This window comes from Bacillus rossius, chromosome 1, assembly GCF_032445375.1.
Source record: "Bacillus rossius redtenbacheri isolate Brsri chromosome 1, Brsri_v3, whole genome shotgun sequence".
NCBI classification, from domain to species: domain Eukaryota; kingdom Metazoa; phylum Arthropoda; class Insecta; order Phasmatodea; family Bacillidae; genus Bacillus; species Bacillus rossius.
The window spans coordinates 4,523,916-4,545,737 of NC_086330.1; positions in this window are offsets into that span (position 1 = coordinate 4,523,916).

Consider the following 21,822-nt stretch of genomic DNA (forward strand, 5'->3'; position numbering starts at 1 on the left):
AGAGGCACCATCACAGACAACAACCAGCCTCGCTTGCCAAGAAGTACAAACTCTGCTGAAAATACCAGCGCACCAGCTTTGCAATACAGATTGAACCCAAATACAATATGCCATCACACAGTGAAATGGATAAACGTTAAGCGATACAGGATAAGTCTTTGTCTAACCATTTCATTTAAATTCCAGGACCTGACATATGATTACCCGACTCCTTTTTTTCCAGAAATTATTGTTTATCCTAGAAAAAATTCCAGGTTTTTCGTGATGCTGTACATCCTTGTTAAAGTGGACACACGTGAGAATATGGATGGAGGTGGCACAGTGTTAAGACACCAATACTTGCTTTCCAAACGGAAAATGTTTTTCGTAATCTTTACTTCTTTATTGCATTCATTATATCATTTCAGTCTGTACAAATTTACGCATAGTTATTTTTGAAGTCGTGTTATACAATAAATACATGGACATTAAATTAAATTTAACTCCTATTTTGTAAACTGTTATTGGCTCTGTAGTGAATGTAAATAAAAGAAAAAACAATGCAATGATGACCACTAAATTACTGACTATTAGAAAAGCACATAACTTGTAAATGTCAAGACAGATTGTCTAGTTTTATTGCTGAGAAAGAGGGCCCTTCTGTTCCAGAGTTATGACAGAACGTAAAATGTTTAAAAATTAAATTCATAAAATGGAAAAAAAAAACACTGAAATGTACTAATGTTTAAGAGATTACTGACCTAAATTTACGCTGAACACTTCACAAACGGCCAGAAAGTGTTTCATTATCGACACTTGCAAATCATTCGAATGCAAATCAAGCCCTGATTGCTCATGAAGCTCGTTGATGTTGCGCGCGCCGGCCCCGCAGCAACAATCAGGTTGCTATCTGCCTCACACTTGCCAGCGCAACTGTCATTAGTGATGGCTGAGTTCCACGCTTCAGAACGTAATCTGATCTGCTTCCGAACGCAGTCTGGCATTTCGAGTATCATTAGAGCTGAATTATGAAATACAGGACGTAGATTGCTAAACTCGTTGTCGGCCATCCAACCCCAGAGAACTGCTCCTAATAAATGTTACGACCAAGATTATAATTAATTCATTGGCTTTAGAAAAAAAAAATTTCTACACCGATAACAACGAGGATTGCTCTGATAGGTTTACAATGTAGTAATTACCATACTTCATCGCCAGAAACAGAATCACGTTTTAACGTAGCAATATAAATCATGGTTTATGACACTTCGAATTGTTGGAGAAACGGTCTATACGACATATACATTCCAGAATGGGGGTTTGTGAGTAAAGTTGTAAGAGGAAAATATTTTGGAAAATATTACATAAATTTTCTAGAATTATTTTTTCCATTGACAATAAATATTTACGTAATTTAATATATGTTGATATACGTCACGCAAAAGCTTATTTTCTGCAAATTTGTAGGTACTGTTTAAACAACTGTTATTAAGTTCTTATAAGTTGGTAGATGGGATCATGGGTCCTACCCAATTCTCAATGTCGAATGAGTCATTACGTTTTGAGGCCAGTCCTATGTTGTCTCAAAGCTCGCTGCAATCACCAACACTTTTACCAATTCACAAGGTAAACATTTGCTTTCTCATATGAGGCCTGACCTGCATATTAAATGAAAAGTATCAGAGGAAATAACCTAAATGCTGTACACTTTAGAAGATGGCAGAACATTAACTAGATAAAACAACTAAGTTTGAAAAAAATACTATTAAATATATTCACAAACATATTTATATAAACTTACCATAAACAAAAACCAAAATAAATTGTCTGATCCACATTATATTTAAATTTAAAATGACGTAATTATTTTTAATAAACAAAATATGTATCTCGAAAACAAAATTTACTTTAATTTTAATCTCACGGTTTTACTTTATAACCAATGTTTGTATGTTAGAGTGATAAGTTCTTAATCTCTGAAAAATAACTTAATACAATTTTACACATTACAGTATTTCCAAGGCTTTGGAGAGTTAAGTTATTTTTAATACTCTGAAACAACTATTGCCAATATAGGTAAACAGCACAGTAGGTGCAGGAAGTTCATACTTGTGCAGAGAGAAACAGACTTGTGTTATGAGCATCATGAAATACGACTTACTTTAACTTTACCAGGTGTATCATACACAAAAAAATCCAAGGAAAAAGGTGTCCGAAAAATTAATGTAAAATACAAGTATGATTGCACAACAGTAGACATTCAGACTTAGACAAATTACTGGCCATTAAAGCAAATAAACACAAGACTTATACTTAGTTATCCAATAACCTCCATACTCTCATGCCCCTCTCTCTTTCTCTCTCTTTCTCTCTGATGTCATCGATTCATGGTGGTGTCTTCTTGATGGTCCATACTGCTTCATCCTGAATTACCTAAAACTCCGGGTATTTATACCCTAAATTCCTCCACCCCCCCCCCCTCGTCTAATGCCTCTCAACCCCTCTGGGATGAAATAGATTGTCTGGGATAGTGACAGTTCTAGAAGGTTCTTCACTGTAGTCCAAACAATCGATACACAAGCGAGTCTTCCGGTTGTGTTCTTCGTCTTGCTAAGATCTCGGTTGGTAATCCTGGGTTTGAAGTTGTTTCGGAAGGAACCCTCTATGGTTTTTGCTTGACGTTTACGGGCTTTCACAGCACGCAGCTTTAGCCTATCTATGATTTGTGATGCCAAAAGTTGAGATGATTCCGCATGATGAACAGGTAAAGGAAGTATCTTTTTCTTACTTCCTTAAATATTTTTAGTGTAGACTATTAAAACGAAACGTCTTGTGACCCAAAAAAACCGCTCACAGTTGAAACAGAAGACCAAATAAAATTTTTATTGATATCTGTTTGCATAAAAATTTTATCAAATTTATATGTTTGTTTCTGTAAAAGTATTCTGGTTTTTGTAGGATATTTTCTGGTGTAATACCGGAAACGTTTTTTTTTAATATGTCTCACCGACAAGGGTGGGATTCCATATTTCTGCAGTGACAACATTGTATTTGTCAACATTGTATTTGTCGTGCTCACCATGAAAGTCTAAAGACTGTTGGTAGGCATGTTACAATTTTTAAATAAATACATAAACAAAATAAAATATATATTTGTTAATTAGACTTTCTTGGGTTCTTCAATCACACGTTTACCCTCGATGTACTAAAACGTGATTACCTATTACTAGAGACCTGAAAAATTCGCGGATTCATTTCGTGAAATGCTACAGTTCAAATAATTATACCTTAGTGCAGTTTCCTGCCATTGGTTTACTGTTAATCTGGAGTAATGAGGGCCAATTAGAGACCCTCACTCATATAAGTGTCGAATCACAGGCCGCCCAGTCGAAACGACTCACAAGTCAACAGCCAATGAACAGTTGGCATTTGCCCGAGTGTGCAGAGGATAGTGGAGTCTATCCTGGAGGTCACTGAACCCGCGAATTTTTCCGGTCTCTACCTATTACAAGGGGCATGCACATTTCGCGAAAATATTCAAAGACTAGCTGAAAGTTAAAACACTGTAGCATCGTCTGTGTTTCGTGATTGGGTGAGTTTATTTCAGGTCCGTGTTCAGTGGTACAACACCAATCACAGTAATTCAGTGCGGAAGCAAACGCGTCCTGAGTGGCCCGGTAAAACATGGCAACGACTTCTCTCGCAGACGGCCACCAATCACAAGGAAGAAACCGCTGCAGCGGGTATACCTTGCTGCAGTCTAATAGGCGTTCAGATTTTTTTTTTCGCGATAAATGCCTGCCCCTACCTATTACTAGAGACCTGCAAAATTCGCGGTATCGATGGCCTTCAGGATAGACTGCACATACCCCTGTACACTCGGGCAAATAACGCAAGTTCATTGGCTGCCGACTTGTAAGTCATCTCAGCTGGTTTGTCTGTGATTCGATCCTTCTTTGGTTGAGGGTTTTAAACTGTTTAAGATTCGTCCAGATGAACAGTAAGCCAATAGCAAAAATATCTAAGAGGTATATGTGTTTGAATTCTAGCCTATCACCGAATGAATCCGAGAATTTTGCAGGTCTCTACGTATTACGAAACGGCAAGGAGAACTGTCTGCAGCTATGTGAAGCAGAGGCGAGGACACGCCCGTCCTTACTGCAACAGTCCAATCTCGATGGCAGCGCCGGTCGACGGAAAGGGAAAAATGGTAAAGGACGGAGGGGGGGTGGGTGGGGGTTCGAACGGGGCAAAACTGCGGATGAGAAATGGGACGCAATCCCGAGACCGAAGCGGCGCGAAGGTGGAAATAGGTTCGTAAAGTCCCGACAATATCTCGCGACTCTTCAGGAACCATTTCCACGGGAGAATATAAAAAAAAGACCACCCCCACAGATGACTGTACATAAAAGGACGTGCGACACTCCGTGGGAACATCACGTGATTCGCATTTGCCTCGACTGTGAGGGAGGGGAGTGTATTAGCGAGGCGACAGCAGGAGATTCGTCCTCCCAGGTTGGGTTGTCAAGGGACGGGGAGGGGGAGGGGAGGTCACGGCGGAGGACATTCCCAGAGGATGATCGATGGAGAACATCCTCCGGATACTCGGGTCTGGGCGCATGACCTTCGACCTGCCGCATTTGCCGAGTCCTCAAGGACACTCGACCCTCAACACAATGTTTCTCGGGTTGTTACAACAGATTTACATGTGGGTAATAATTTTAAAAAAAAATTAGTTGTCTGTAAAGTCGGTTTACGGACGATAGTTTAACGTGACAACGTCATAACAAATCATTGATGAAATAATTGCCTTCTTTTATGAATAAAATTGAATCATTTTTATTGAATTATCACTATTTTGTATGGATACAAAGGAGTGAAATGAAATCTACAATTTAATTGATAAATTTACTTTTATTTGCACTCATTAATTCAAATATGTTTATTACTTTAACGAAGAGATTATTTTAACTATAACTTTTATACATGTTTGCTATTTAACTTCTTCCAATCTGTGTTATTCTGTTAAGGATAGGACGATGATAGGAAAAGAAGGAAACGAATGGGAGTGTTTCAAGTTTAATGTGCCTCGAAAAAGTCAAATCTATGATTGTTCCAATCGAGTGGAAGAGAGATAGATGCGGCACAAGCGTAAAATGAGCGTAACGGGACACAGCGTAACGGGACAATGTGCGTTACGGGACACTTTTTCGTGCGTGCAGCCGGCGTTCATCGATTTATTAGACGTTGTCACGTCAAAAACACAATTATAACTAAATTCACAAAAGTTTTAAAACGTTAATCTTTCAACCAACCATTTTTAATAATAAAAATATTAAAGAGTTGTTTATTTTTTATTGCCCTTTCAATATCAGTTTCGGATTCAACCAAAATGAATAAGTAATTTCCCAAAGTTGCTTGTCATTAGCTGTAAGTTTTAAACCATTAGAATAAATTAAATTTTAAGTTAGCTTATTAAGTAAAGTTTTGGATCTCGCTAATATTGAAAAAAAATTAACATACATTATTGGGATCAGCTAATGCATGAAACATTCAAAATTTTTAATAACTGTATTACAAACTTTCTTATTTTTCTACTTCATCTATAAGATAAATATTTAAAAAAAATTGTCTATTGAGAAAAAGCTTTTTTGACTAAATAAACTGTCATAATTTATATTTCGTTAGTGCTGGGGCCACACACAACAAAACTCAAACAAAGCTTTTTACACTTTAAAATAATACAGCTAGATATACGTTATAACAATATTTATGTCCCAGCCTTTAATTTTTTTTCCGTTAATAACTTACAGATATAAATTAAGATGGCCAAATTCAAACTGTCGGTTATCATACGGAATATATTTATATTTTATCATTCTAAAACATTATTATATACGAGGGTACTTTCGACTATTTTAACTTACATTGCGTTTAGTTAATCACATTTAGTTTTGTGTCATAAAAATATTACATAGACCTAAAGTCATATAATCATGTTTAAATTACCTAAAATGACGAGATTATTAGACACAAATATACATTACGAGCTTGTTGAACTTATTCCGACCCTGGATAAGACCCCTCGCAGGGGAAGCCTTCTTTTAACAGACGAGAGAGCCAAACCCGAAGTTCCCCGAAGTTCATGCTTTTTTTTTTTTTTCGTATCTTTAATGTAGCTATCCTAACCAAATCAACCGTCCACAATGTTTTAAAGTATTTATAATGTAGCTAACCTAACGTAACTGACCATTAGTATCCTTTTATCAACACCGCCATATTTAATTACAATGAACAAAAAAAACCGAAGATGCACGATCGGGCGTTTGGCTCTCTCGTCTGTGAACAGAATGCTTCCCCCCGTCCCTCGCAGCCCCTCGCTGGTTGAGGTACAAAGGCCACAGAGAGCGGGGCAAAGAAGGCATAGTGCAGTCACCTTCATCCGAGCGCTCGGCGTCACTTGCGTTGATCCTGTGCATCTCATCTGCACGCAGTGCATCGCAGCGTCCCGTGCCTTTAGCCCTTTGTGCATTCCGGTCACTAACCAGTTCGTCTGATTGATACATCGACCTAATGTATTGCATGGGGCTTTATCTCGTGTTCATCAGGTCTTTAAACCCGCTCTTTCTCGGGTCTCTCCTGTGATCGTCAACCCCACGGGGTGTTTGCGTCATACGAAAATGTCATGCAATGAACAGAGAGTAGATACTTGCAAACCTGACCGAACCGCTAAACGCCACTGAACTGTTCACACTGTGGCGTATGAGTAGAGACCTGAAAAATACGCGGATTCAATGACCTTTAGTATAGTCTCCATTATTCTCTGCATTTCTCAAGCAAACACGCGTGTTCATTGGGTGCTAACTTGTGAGGCGTCTCCACTGGGTAGCTTGTGATTCGATGATTCTTTGGTCGATAATCTCTCATTGGCCCAAAGAGATCCAGTTAAACTGCGAGCCAATAGCAGAACCAGCAGAATTGTTCACATTTTTGAATTTTAGCCTATCACGAAATGAATTTGCAAATTTTTCCGGTATCTACGTATGAGGTTTGTCGATTGGCTGATGTACTTGTGGGAAGCCATTTCAGTTTCGAGAATAACGAAGAAGACGGCGGTCGTCTGTTTATTATTTTTAAGTTTTGAATATCGGTACAAGAATCTCGATTTTCTGTGGTTATCTCGAAGTCACTCAGGCAGATTGCTGTGATGGTTCTCTACTGCAGTCCTTGGCTCACGACTTCCGCAATATCCCTACATTATGTTGTTGTATGTTTCAGTTTGTAAATGAAATAACTGTTGACGAAAGGAAAATTATATAACATAACTAGCAGACTCGGCCACGCGTTGCTGTGGCTGAGTGATTTAGAAAGGATTTAAAAGACAAAATTTATCACAGATTAACATAACGTTTTCAATCCTATTTCATTATTAATCTTATTGTCTCTGTGTGTGGCCAACTGTATAAGCCCCACAATAATGGGTGCCACTCTAATTGAAATATGTATTATATGTTATGTGGTCAACTGTAAATTATTATTGTTATTGCGGGGTTTTGGCGCCTATTCTCTCCGCAGTAGATCTCAGGAACGCTGCTGCTGGAGTGACTATCCAGACTGCTAATCCAGCTAGCACGTCACTGCATTGTATTACTGGCAGGAGAGTAATTATTAAAAATAAATTAGGTAGTGTTGTGTGACTAGTGGAAATTTGCATTACCTATGACTCGGTCTGTTTTATACGTAACTGACATTTACTGTAAATTAAATGGCAATAGCTGGAAAACATACGATTTTAATGGGTTCTTTGATATTGACGTGAAGTTACTGTTAACAAGTAATTCAGCGAGAGGAACAACCAAAATAATTTACTGTGTATGTTATCATTTTGTTCAGACCTGGGTGTCAGTAAGTAGATGTAAATGACGACACAGGAACACATCGACTACCATGCCGGATCTAGCTATAAGTTGTCGGAGGCTTGAGGCTCTCTTCCTAGGACCTCCAGGTGGTCTGCTGCGACGCTGGAACACTGGACGCTGGAAGCTGTAATTGGTGAACTACAGAAGATCTGATGTAGCCGGGGGTCTGGCTGAAGAATCGACTTCCCTCTCGTCCTAAAAAGTCTGTTTTAATTTAGGATCGGTCTCACCAAACGTCGTGGCCGATCGTAGCTGGCGCTGACATCAGTCGTCCGGAACCACTACGGGACGAACGGGACCGACGCGGAAGTTGGCACTAGATGTCGCCGATACTCCCTATCTGAGACTTATTCAGTCCAGAACTATTCTCGCTAATCATAGTATGGAGAATTCTGTATATCACACGACCGCGGATGACGCGAATCTTCAATTCCTCGGGCGGCAACCAAGGCTTTGGTTCGCCCCAGCCCGAGAAACGTCTTCCCGCTGCAAGATGGCGATGGCGTCTCCCTCTTCTTCCTTCTAACTATTTATTTTACGTCCCTAGCAACCAAGGAGCTATGGAAAAATCAACTGCATAGTGAAATAAAACTTGGATATTAGCGTGTAAGAGTGCTGAAATAAGGCAAATGAATAATGTTTCCAAAGAATAATGCTTATATAACCCTGTAGTTAAAAGGTGTGTTGTCTCTGGCAATAAGATGTGTTATATAGGTTAACTTTGGTTGTCCTCTTTAAAATAAAATAATTAAATACATAAGATCGGCTTATGAAATATAAAATAATGTTACAATAATAATCAAAATAATAATAATATAACTGTAAACCGTTGTACTGGTTACATTAAATACTCTGATTATCTTTACTTATAATGTCACAGTTAATTTTATTAATAAATACTCTGATTAGTTCTTACTATAATAAATCACAGTTAAAGTTTAATGAAGCGTCAATCGGTGTACAATAATTTTGGTTCGGGCATTGTTGAGATTAGATTTTTTTGGTGGAATTTTACTGAAAATAATAATTAAGTTAGTAAAACTTCAATCAAAATGAGAAAATTAAAAACAAACACTTAATACATAGATATTTTTGTAATTTTTATAAACTTAGATTATAAAATTTGCAGGAAAGTTAGAATTAATTAATACTTAAAATTTGATGAACTCTGATTCTCTAGCTAATATCATTTGTTTTATTATTATATCTGTAGATTGACAGCTGAAGATAGATATTAATAATTGTAAACACGTAAGAATAAAATCAAAAATAATACAAAAAAAGCGAGGTTACGTAGTACATTGTTCAACGAAAATGTACAAAACATGGAGAAAAATAAAATTTGAATTGAAACGTAGCGCCATCTATGAGATATTTATGTCAGACAGTACAAAAGTGGTCTGTAAAAAACAGATTTAAGGCGCCATCTGTTTGAGACTTATGAAACTTACGATTAATAACTCCAATCAACATTGATAATCAGTTTATTATTTATAAATTATTAAGACCATTAATCGAAATAAAAACTATCCTTTCTCTCAAGTTGGAAAAAATTACACATAAATGTCAATTTTCATCGAAACCGGTTGACTTGGTGAAGAGTTCACTTGAAACAAACATCAGGACACTGGATATATATATATATATATATATATATATATATATATATATATATATATTAAGATATACCCCTGCCTTCCTTTACTTAAAAAAAAGTAATCCGGTCGTAACTTCAATTTTATTTTACATGATATATTTTCAATTTACCTCAAAGAGCTGAGGAAATAACTTTAAATAACACCTTTACCTTTACAAAATATTAATATACTGAAAATTAAATTAATGTTACATAAAAATTAAATTTTATAAATAGTCAATTAAAAATTATAAATTACCTAAAGGTTTATCAGCAGTTAATCAATACGTCTTTCAGATGCAACAATATATTACCCTAAAAATACTTTCAATCACCACTTAACTTTTACATCTACAGTAAATATCTAGACGAGTTAGTATCTGCCTGCGAACTTAATTGAAAACGGAAGTATTTCCCTGAATCCCCTGGTCACGACATGTCAGTCCTTCCAGGCCTCGCCGCTCTGTGCCGGGTCTGGAGGGGCGCGGAGTTAGTAGGGGGAGCGTGCTGGTCGTGGAACACCGAGGCCACGCCCATCCCACCCCCTCCCCGCGGCCCCACCCCCACCCCCCTCCACCAGACCGCGGCGACGTGCCGACACAGCTCGAGGCGTCCGCACGGCGGCACGTAGCGTGGCCACGCGCACGTGCTCTGTGGTCGCGTCGCCGCTCCCCTCCACCCCCCTTCTCACCCCCATCCTGTCCACCCTCCCCCCTGTGGTGGCGTGATGGACAAAAACAAGTTCTGCACTACTATACAACTTTTGGTAGAAAGTTTTTTGCAAGTATATTCTTTTACTAGCGACCCGCCCCGGCTTCGCACGGGTGCATTGCTCTGATACTAAATATACTAATTATAAATGTAAATATAGACTAGAAACAAAAGATAATCAACAACAAAAGATACCTAATCTATTCAGTTCTTTTTTTGAACTTAAATACCTTACCTTAAACTACGATTTTAGATAATTAAATAAAAAATATTTTACTTACTAATCGTTCTACTAAAAACAATAGACAATCAACAACTATAAACAACATGATCTATCTCGTAGGGTTCAGCCAGCGTTTGCAATGTAAGCGCAAAAAAATCTGTTTATTTACGACATCACATTAGAAACCTTTAAAATTATCAGTGTTTCTCTACTATATATTATGCATGTATTATACATATAAACCTTCCACTTGAATCACTCTATCTATTAAAAAAACGCATCAAAATCCGTTGCGTAGTTTTAAAGATCTAAGCATACATAGGGACAGACAGACAGCGGGAAGCGACTTTGTTTTATACTATGTAGTGATGTGAAGTTTTTTGTTGCGAACCTCAAAACGGAATGTTTAGTAATAGTTTTAGTTTTTTTAAAATTACATATTTTTTTGCTCTGGTGGTCTTGAACGTTAATAACCAAGAGTATTTAGGTAATTTAACTGTGATCCTGCAATAATCTAACGTTATAGTACCATCTAAGAGAATTTAAGATCTTCATATTGTGCCACTGCAGTGAAGAAAACTGTTTGTTATGGAATATGTTTGGTGACTCACAAAGCAACAGGTGGATTCACTTGTGAGTGGGTCATCACTAGAGACCTGAAAAATTCGCGGATTCATTTTTTGAAATGCTAAAATTAACATAATTATACCTTAGTGCTGCTTCTGCCATTGGTTCACTGTTAATCTGGAGTAATGAGGGCCAATTAGAGACCCTCACTCATAGAAGTGTCGAATCACAGGCCACCCAGTCGAGACGACTCACAAGTGAACAGCCAATAAAAATTTGGCATTTGCCCGAGTGTGTAGTGGATAGTGGAGTCTATCCTGGAGGTCATTGAACCAGCGAATTTTTCCAGTCTCTAGTCATCACCCGAGGATTGAGTGACATCTCAACTTGGGTTCCCATGATGATTGAGCCAATAAAAAAGATCAAAGACGAAGTGCGTGGGTGAGGGAAGCAAAAGTACCTCCCAAAAACCCTTCGACAAAAAACACATGTGCCATGTTTCCTATGCACATTTAATTGTATGTTATTTTTTTTTCTGAAACAGGTACTCCAATTTCGTGGGAACTACTGTGGTCGCTTGCCCAGTAGAGAGAAAATGAAACCAAGGACGAAGTATATAATAAAAACAGTAATGCAGATTAATATATAATATTTAAGGCTCGGTTTCACTCACCGTGTTGATTTTTCCATTTTCTCATCATTACAGATAATTAAATCCTATTTATTTATTTGGTAATGTAGATTCCTTATGCTGCATCATTTCCAACTTCTTTTCATGGTACTACTTTTGTAAGTTACTTGTGCGGTTCCGCTGTAACATAACTAAGCTCTGTAGTTCTTTTATAGTAGTCATTGCTCTAATTTCATAATGTTTTATATTTCATTGTCGATAATTGAAGTTATACTTCTAATGCGACTTCTAACAAGGTTGCGTTAAACGTTTAACGCTCCTGGGGAGGGGGGATAGAAAGAGACAAAGCGAGAGTGAATGCGTGGCACTCGAACGCGCTATTGTAAGGAACTAAGTAGAGAGGAAGAAAAAAATAAAGATCCTGACAGTTTGTAGTGTCGCCATATTTGTTTCAATTTTCAATACCCTTTTTGTATATTACAATTTTAATTGCAGAAAAAAAATCATGTTTCATAGACACATAAATAGTGAGTGTGTGTCATTTATCTATGTCCACGAGGAATCGCCGCGTCAATTTTCTCCTTGGGGCGAACCCGTCCGCTTAGTTAAATAAACAGCTTTTATCGTTGAATGATTTCATAATTTATTTCATGAAAATCTGCTCTCATAAAAAAGTTAGTTTTATAGACATTCAATAGGTCTCTCTCTCTCTCTCTCTCTCTCTCTCTCTCTCTACCTCTCTGAAGATCAATCTATGAATCGTTACAAATTTATTTCCTTTATTTTTTTAGTTTGATTGGATACAATATGATTTCACTAAAAATCGATTTCTACCCCTTCCTAATTTCATTTCCTAATTACGAAGTTTCACTTATTCCGCGCGGAAGGACTCCACGCACTATTTTTGCATGCAATTAAAAACTAGTTTTTAATGATGTCAAAGAAGTACAACTTTTCACGCGCTTACCTAAGTACACGCACCCATTTTTTTTCATTTTGCTTTCAACAATTGTTAAACAGCTATGACACTAACAGAGTGCTCATTAAGTGCTTCCCATAAGAGATGGAATTTAGAAACACTCGCGCAACTTTTTATATACATTACATTACACTTGTTAATTATCATTGGTAAATGTTTGTAACTTAACTTCTAATGCAAAAGAGGTTTGGTGTTTAATTTACAGAAATAGCTAGTAACTAATACCTAGTAATGATGAGGAAATATATTTTAAAAGGGCACTTGAAATCCAGCCTATGGAGATAGTATAGTACGGCAGCACAAAGAGGAGTTATGGAATTTGAATACAAGGAGTCTCGTGTTATGTGCGTGGCGAGCGATAGTGGGATGGCGAGTGGAACGAGAGAATCGAAGGTGGTCAGTGGTGACAAGCAGTGTAGAGGTGTAGTAAAGATGGTGACGTGTTTTAAAGCTGATACCTGGTGCGTGGCTGACTTGTGATTGCGACTGATAAGGGTAGTGTCTCAAGACTGCACTATAACTAGACAAAGTATTAAGAATAAGACAGAATATGATTAATTAAACCAGTCAAACCATATAAGAGCTTTTTTGTGTAATGATGATCAGGGTCAGCATACTAACCCCCTTTCCCCCTTAGCGATTCGATAAAAAAATAAAAAAAGAGTTTACTTTTTTACCTATTATATATCTTTTTTTTTAAGTTTCTTATCACCACCTTAGTTTCTTCCAACGTAAGATTTTCCTTTCAAAACTTCCACCATATTCAACCTCCTAGTGACAGAATATAAAAAAGATGTAAAAGTGACACTTCTTATGCCACTATGTACGTTCGTTATTTAATTTCAATACACATCGCTCTTTAGAAGTTTCAAGATATAAATTTTTCTTCCTGAATCCAAACTTTTCCTTAACGCCCCTTATGTGTGGAATTTCGGAAAATAGTAAAACGGATTCGTTGTTTATTGTAATTTTTTTTAGTTATTCATACATATTACCTTATCATCTTCTTCATAAACTTCGGAGAAACACTTCTTTTTTATCACATAAATATTTTTGATCCTATTTACCACATTATGAGTGGTATTTTTTAATGTTGGATAGCCATGTCTTTATAATAGCCAAAAGCCTTACAGACAATACGTCTTCAGTAGTTTATGCACGTTGCCGAAGCCAACAGACAAGCAAACATAAAAAAATAGACAAGAAATATAAAACAACTTTTTTTTTAGTTGTCAGTAATTACATAAATATTTTTAGTAAATCCATGCAATGTTCAGATATTTCAACCCCGAACGATTTATTAATATATATTTAACAAAACGGTATCTATAAGGTGTTATCTTTGAATGATTTGTGCAATGGGAGTGCATGACTTATTGTAAGCTTTTTGGACATACGCCATTGCTAAGCACATGTATGTCTGTAGAAGAAAACTACAAAAAACACAAAAGACAAAAACACAAATTAAGCAAAAAATTGCTGTTGGTACAGGATATATTATGTGGTGTTTATATCATGTTGACAACAGCAATTGCAATGGCGTATGTTCAAAAGCTTACATCAAGTCATCTTTAAGGTGGTTTGAAATGGCTAGAAAGTGTTTTGATTGGGAGCAGTTATGGAGATTTTTTTTTTTAATTTTTCATCTATTTTTTTAAAAGTATACATGTTGCACAAATAACTTGTTGCAATATTATTATTATTTTCAATTTAAAGTTTGCATGATTGGCTTCAATGAGGCGCCACTTCAGTGTAATCCCCAGGCAGGCTGAGCCAATCGTATCTCTCCCCTCGGGGGTGGGAACTCATTTGCGACCCCAGCAGCCCCCGTGCTCAGGGTGGAATAGGGGCGGGAGAAGAGTGGGGGAGGGTGAATCAGGAGGGGGCACAAGGGCGAAGGAAAACAAGGAGGGACAAAACGAAAGCCACAAACGGCGAAGTCATTGCTAGTGCGACTTCAGGACGAAGCGCGCTGGGATTAAGGACGAAGACAAAAGAGATTAAGAAAAGGTGACGTCACGGATCGTAAGGGTGTTTGCGATAAAGGAGAGGGTAGCTTTCATTGTAACCTCACTTGGAGATGAAAATAGAAAAGCCGATGGCTTCGGTTTTTTATTTTCTTTCAAAATAAAGATTGCGAACATCGTAACCTCAGAGTAAACCCTTTAAAAACAATCTACCATAATCGGCACTGAATTACATAATGTCTATATTCCCAGGATCCTTGCTAGTTTGGAAGACCCTTTTCAGGACATATCGATCATGATATATCTTATATTTGAGTTTCTATGGTTAATACCTACTAGACCTGAAAGACCCTGCGCTGGTTACTGCTCAAGGTTCAAGGTTTTACAGTTGCACGCATCACAATGATAAACACCAGTATCCTCGCACAAGACTCTTTGCTTGTGCGCCGTTTTTACTTTTTCGACATGCCTTTATGGGAAATGAAATGCAACCATACAGTTTTATTGCATTATTTTAAAACTGAAGCTGTGTTTCAAGACCTTTTGCAACACTTAATAATATCAACTAGAATGTTTTTACCCACAATTTATTGTGATGAAGTCATTATTTGGCCTTTTTTATATCAAAAAAATCGGATTGATGGTAGTCGAGGCTACTATCGAGAGGTTTTCGGGACTAAATCTCTGTTTGTCCAATGAAGTGTTGTTTTCATTTATGACATACATTTATCTAGTTACCAAAAAAAAAATCTTACATACTCAGTACTTTACTGTTATGGCACGTGTTATATTTGGTGCAGAGAAGGTTTAAGTTACTGAAACTGCCAGCACACAAAAAATTAATGCAACATTGGTCGATAATGGTAGTTGAAGTAGCTTACTTAAGGTATAAATGTAGCATTAAGATAAATAACAAAATTTGAACACATTTGAAATCAGAATTTACAAGCAGTAGCGAGTGAAGTAGATTTACACCAAAGTTACAAGTTTTTACGCTGTTTTGGAAACATCTATGTCATTTATCTTATCGGGATGCTTTTTTTTTAAATTTTGAATACTTGTTTCCAAACACACGCGGTCCTAACGTTCACTCACGGTTTACACTCACTGCGAGTGCTGGAAACATGTATTCATGGTCAGATGTCTAGCATAGTTACAGCACACTGACCCTATAAGTGTGAAGAGAGAAGAGCATTGTCAAAAAGATGACTTATTCAAGGAAATGCGCTCAGAGAAGGAGAATTTTGGCAATTATACGAGAGCATTTCAAGATGAGTGGCAAAATTTTCTGTAAGGGCTGAAATTGGACAATTAGCCACTAGGTACTCCCAGAGAATCAGGTGTGTAAAGAAGATGAGTCCTTAGAACACATCTTCCTAGGTTGCCCTGATCCTGATCATGTTAGAGAGTCCATGGAAACTAAAATGACCACTGCTAAGTTAACTGAAATTCAGACGAAGCAAACATATTGGCATTGGCTGCAGCCGCTACCATTGAACATCTAACCATCTGCATTACCTAATGCTGGAATCTACAAAAAAAGAAGAGAGTAAGAAGTAAGATCAGAACATCGTGCGTGCCAAATAGGACTGTCAAAATGTCTGTGCCATTTTGGAACAAGGTTCGACACGCACATATACGAGAAATGTGAAGGAAGTGCGACCGTTAGTTTTGATACAATTTATTTTGGGCATACGCCATTACAGAGTTTGCACTGTTTTCCGCGGGAAAGATTCAAGAATGAAAATCTATATAAATAAAAATGTAAATGTTCGTTCGTTAATTATCTCATAAAGTTCTTCACCGATTGCTTTGAAAATTTTGACACAAAGTTGTATTCAATACTCGCGTGTTTTTATATACCCATATAACACATATTATGACCTGTAAAAAGGTAGATAAAAATAAAGATAGGTAAAAACATAGAGATAGAGTGATATAGATGGAAATTATTGAGGCATTGCAACGCATGCAGGGCATTAGATACTAAGAAATAAAAATTAAAAAATTAAACCCACAGAGAAAAAGCCTAAACCAGGTGACATCGAACAGACGGACAAAGATAAAACTAAACAGGCATTATGGACTACGCAACGACGACAGCATACGTGCACGCATCCAAGCTGTAATTATCGGTAGAGCCACGGAATTTTCGCGCATTCATTTAGTCGCAAGCTAGAATGCAAACCTTCACACTCTCGCACTGTGTTCATGATTGGCACGCAGTTGTTTGGACACGCCCGTCTACGACCGTGAGCCAATGATGCCCAGCTAGGAGAAAAGTAAGCGAATCAGGTAGTGCCAAATAACAAGGATAAAAATGTTCTCGCTAAGTAATCAATCAATGGGAAAGTAAACATGGGTCGAGCACACCTATAACTTTGAATTCTATCCTGAGGCCAGAGGAATCCGCGAAATTTCCGGGACTCTAATTATCAGACAGCACAAGAATTCCGTGGAAGTAATTTTAGTCACGAATGATCAGCATCTCAGAAGAACACCGTGGAATAACAATGACGAGGTCGTTTCAAACAAAAACAGTAAATGCAGACAGACAAAACCAAACCTGGCCAATAATGCAGCAAACAAACGAACACAGGGATGGAGATAAACAAGCACTATGGACAACGCAACAATGACAGAACCGAAGGAACACAGTAGCTTTCCTGTGACCGAACAGTTGCGACGTTTCGGGAAATGGCTTCTGTTCCCCTCATCAGGCGAACAGACTGAATTAAAAAATACCTCATTGCATGAATCATTTACAGGGAACGACCTCAAGTGTTGGCTCATATGGAATGTCACCGACGCACGTCGCGGAAACTCGGCTTTCTTAGCTCGCCTGCCGCGAGACATATCCGTACTTCACCGTTACAGGCTCACAGCTCTAAAGAACACTGAATTACATTAAATACTTTACAACATACAGAACAGTAGTTTTTTTCCCCAAAACATGTAAATCGATTTCGTTTCACATAATTTTTTTTTCGACCTACTAAATATATAAATAAAAGTGCAACTTCCTACACGCCTGTTTAAGAACGTGTAAACATTTATTTTCTTGCCTTTTAGAGTACAACTGTGTTTGCCCCAGGATCAGAGGAGGTATTGCAACTCGTAATTCGCTAGCGTAGAGGCTTGAGTAAAACTGTGTTTGCCCCGGGATCAGAGGAGATGTTGCAACTCGTAATTCGCTAGCGTAGAGGCTTCTCTGGTTCCAATTTCCTCCGACTAATTAACCCGGGCTTGGTTTCGCGCCAAGAAAACATCGCGAGTTTTTGAAGCACTTTCCGCCCGAGTCGCGACCGAGTTTCCGCCCACTTGCGCGCTGTCTCGTGCTGCCATCTAGCGGCGCTCTCGCGAACCAGCGGTCCGGAGGTGCCGGCCTTAATTAGAGACGTCTCGCGCGGCGAGGGGTGAAGGGGTGTATCTCGAGCACACAGCGGCGGAAGCCTATTGGCCCGTGCACACGTCCGCTCTTCTCCCCCCCCCAGCCACCCCCTCCGCCCCTTGTTCATTACAACCCACCCCTCTGCTCACCGCCGTGAGAGAGCACATGAGCTGTTTGCGCCGCCGACACCGCTGACACTTTATAGTAGCCCGTCCGATTCTGTAGTCTTTGACAAACTGCCGCAGAAGGTGCGGATTTCCATTTAAATAGGGCCAGTAAGTTGATTAATTTCTCCTCTAGCTAATTATCCCCACCTAGGTCATGGCTAGAGACGTATAAAATTCGCGGATTCATTTCGCGATAGGATAGATTCAAAATACTTTTGACATTATTTTGCTTCAGTGATTGGGCCACAGTTTATCTGAAGGACTCTGGGCCAATGAAAAATCTTCAACAGAAGAATTAGCGAATCACGATCATTCCAGTCAACAGGTGTTACGAGTCGGTAACCAATCAGCAGATGTAATTTGCACGAGTGCATAGAGGATCATGGAGTCTATCCTTTAGGGATTATGTAGAAATCGCGAATTTTACAGGTCTCTAGTCATGGTGCATCTAGGGCTAAAATAATGCAAGGCATTTTTTTCTACGCCTTTCAGGGTACAGAGAAAAAAATTCATTATTTATTTTTACTCATCGAATAAGTGCTGATATTCAAGAAGCGAATTGTTAGAATAGAAAAAAATATATATAGAATCGGGCGGCACACTCACACACTACTTTCAAAATATCGTGTAACAAAACTGCCACGTCAAATAATATCGTAAAAACTTTCTTCCAGTACATTTTTAAATTGAAAAAAATACTATGAGTTTACGGTAAAAAGTATGAAATAGAATTAGTTTAAGAATAATTTCAATAGATATTTCAAACTGCTTTATGAAATGTTTGAAATCCTAAGGCAACGTAGTCGGTCATGTAAAATTATTTGAGGGGTATGTCTTTAGGTATCAACAGCTATGAAAAATAATTTTTTTATGCCATAAACACTGCGGTATTGATGAAAGGAAGCCGCAGCGAAAGTGGTTTGCCACACGTGGCATCCACGGCCACTGCGACACTGCTTCAGTGGGACAGTAGTTCAAGGTCCAGTAAAGAAGACCCGAGCAGAGGGGAAAAAAGAGCGATCTAACAGATGGAAGGAAAGAAGTGGAACCAGGCCAAGGATTCTTTCAGGTTCTGGATTGAAACCAATCAAATCGATCTGAAGCAGCAATGTCCCAATTCCTACTTTATATGCAAAATCGATGGCAAAGTTAACATTCAGAATTGAAATGGCGCATTCAAAACTCATTATCGAAACACTTTGAAACAAATTGTCGGTTATAAAAATATGGTTATATTTTTTCTGAGCGGATAATTTACTCTGTACATTGGTCACGTCTTTTGCTGTAAATCATTACGTTTGGGCATTGACAAAATGTCTTCTAAAACCACATAGGTTTCCACTTGTTTCCTATTTCCTTAGAGTATAAAAATGTTTTACTTATGTTTATTTTTGTATTGTTCTGTTCACTAATAGGGGTTTAAATAATTACGGCCAGGATTGAAAATCGATAGCAGCTCAATACCATACAAGCGTTAACTTACGGTGTAGAGTGATCCTTATGACATAAATTATTAAAGTATTTAAATTGCCACCACATAACAATTGGCATCGGTGTAGTAAATGTTTGAAAAAGTCACTGAAGCAATCTCGACCATCACGTATTCTTGTTCTTACCGGGTCCTTGTAGCGCCTACAAAGTCGTGGGACGCAATGTGCATGACACATCTGTGCGGCACGTTGCAGATACACAACACGACAGGCGCTTTAAGGCTGAAAGTCGCGACGCAGCCAGTTAAAAACCTACTGCTACAAACGTAGTTGCTGTTCGCTCGTCAGCAGGCAAGGACGACTTCAAGGTCAGCCCAGGCCGCCTTCCTGTGATATTCCAATGTTGTTATTTATATTAAATTGTAATAAATTGATGGAAATAACGTTTAGTTTTTCTGATCGCTGACCTGTAGCTACCATAATCCCGGTGGTTCAGAAAATAAACTTATCGAACATCAACGAATTTCCTTCTTTGATCAACACTTAAAACTTGTAAAGAAAACTAGATTAGACAATTTTTTTTTTTAATGTTCAGTTGTATTTAGCAAACGAAAAAAAAATTGTTTGTCTGTAAAGTCGGTTTACGGACGATAGTTTAACGTGACGTCATAACAAAACATTGATGAAATGATTGCATACTTTTATGAATAAAATTAAATCATTTTTATTGAATTATCAATATTTTGTATGGATACAAAGAAGGAGTGAAATGAAAAATATAATTTATTTGATAAATTTACTTTTATTTGCACTCATTAATTCAAATATGTTTATTACTTTAACGAACAGACTATTTTAACTATAACTTTTATTCATGTTTTTTTATTTAACTTCTTCCGACCTGTGTTATTCTGTTAAGGATAGGAAAAGTAGGAAACGAATGGTAGTGTTTCAAGTTTAATGTGCCTCGAAAAAGCCAAATCGATGGTTGTTCCAATCGAGTGGAAGAGAGAGATAGATGCGGCGCAAGTGTACAATGAGCGTAACGGGACACTTTTACGTGTGTGCAAGCGGCGTTCATCGATTTATTAGACGTTGTCACGTCAAAATCTCTTCGATTCTAGTGGCACGAGTTAATTTTATCATGGAAGGGAAAAGGAATACATATTCGGAAGCTAGCTCCGAGCCAGGTCGTGGATGCAGGGCGAGGGAGGGGGAGCGGGCGAGAGCGCTCTCGCAGGGACGAGCGAGTGCACTTGGCGAGTCCCCGAGGACGTATCAAGTGCGCGAACAGGAGCATGTCTGCCGCTCAGCTTCACGACGGAGGAGGAACACGGGGCGGGTGTTCGTAGCGGATGCAAATGGCAGACCGATCCCCCCACCAGTCTTGGGGGAAATCATGGCGCATTTGTTCTTGCGATGAAGACAGCAGTCGTGGTGGCGTGGAAGGAGGGGGAAGGGGGGTTGCGAGTGTGGACTGGGGCCCGGCAGAGATGTTTAATAAACTAACGTGCTTGGGGTTGGCACCGAGGAGGGTGCGGAGACGTACCTCGCGCCGGATACAGCGCGCGAGCGGTCCAGGGGAGGAACGAAGATTTACAAACTCGCAGCCTCCAGCAAATCCCTCGCCGGTGCACGGGGGAACAAGTGTCCAAGCGCCACAACTAGCGCCGTGTCGGGGTCGTTACCACAACGCCGAACGTACAATAACGCCGAATTCCATGACGCCAAATGCCAAATTGACCGCAACGTCGGCAGCTAGAAAACTGCTGTGTACCACAACGCCGAAATACAGTAACGCCGAAAAATGTTGCTGCGGGTAGGGGAGAGGGCCACAGGAGCAAAATGAAAAACAACTGAATGAATTTGTGTACCTAACCTAACCTAGGCTAGACTAACCTAGACTAACCTAACCTAACCTTTGTGGCAGTCCTGCAATGACATTTTTCGGCGTTAATGTATTTCGGCGTTGTGGTATACAGCAGTTTTCTAGCTGTCGGCGTTGTAGTCAATTTGGCATTCGGCGTTATGGTATTTCGGCGTTGTGGTGCGTTCCGCCGTGTCTCGTGACGGCCATTGCGCATCAGACAGCCGCTGCGCAGCCGGATAGATAACAAGGATATCACAGTTAAATAATTTATGGCTGAACATAAAACATAGGTAAAGAAATCTAAAAACTTATTTCAAAACATTTTTGTTTACCATTTACTAGACACTGAATA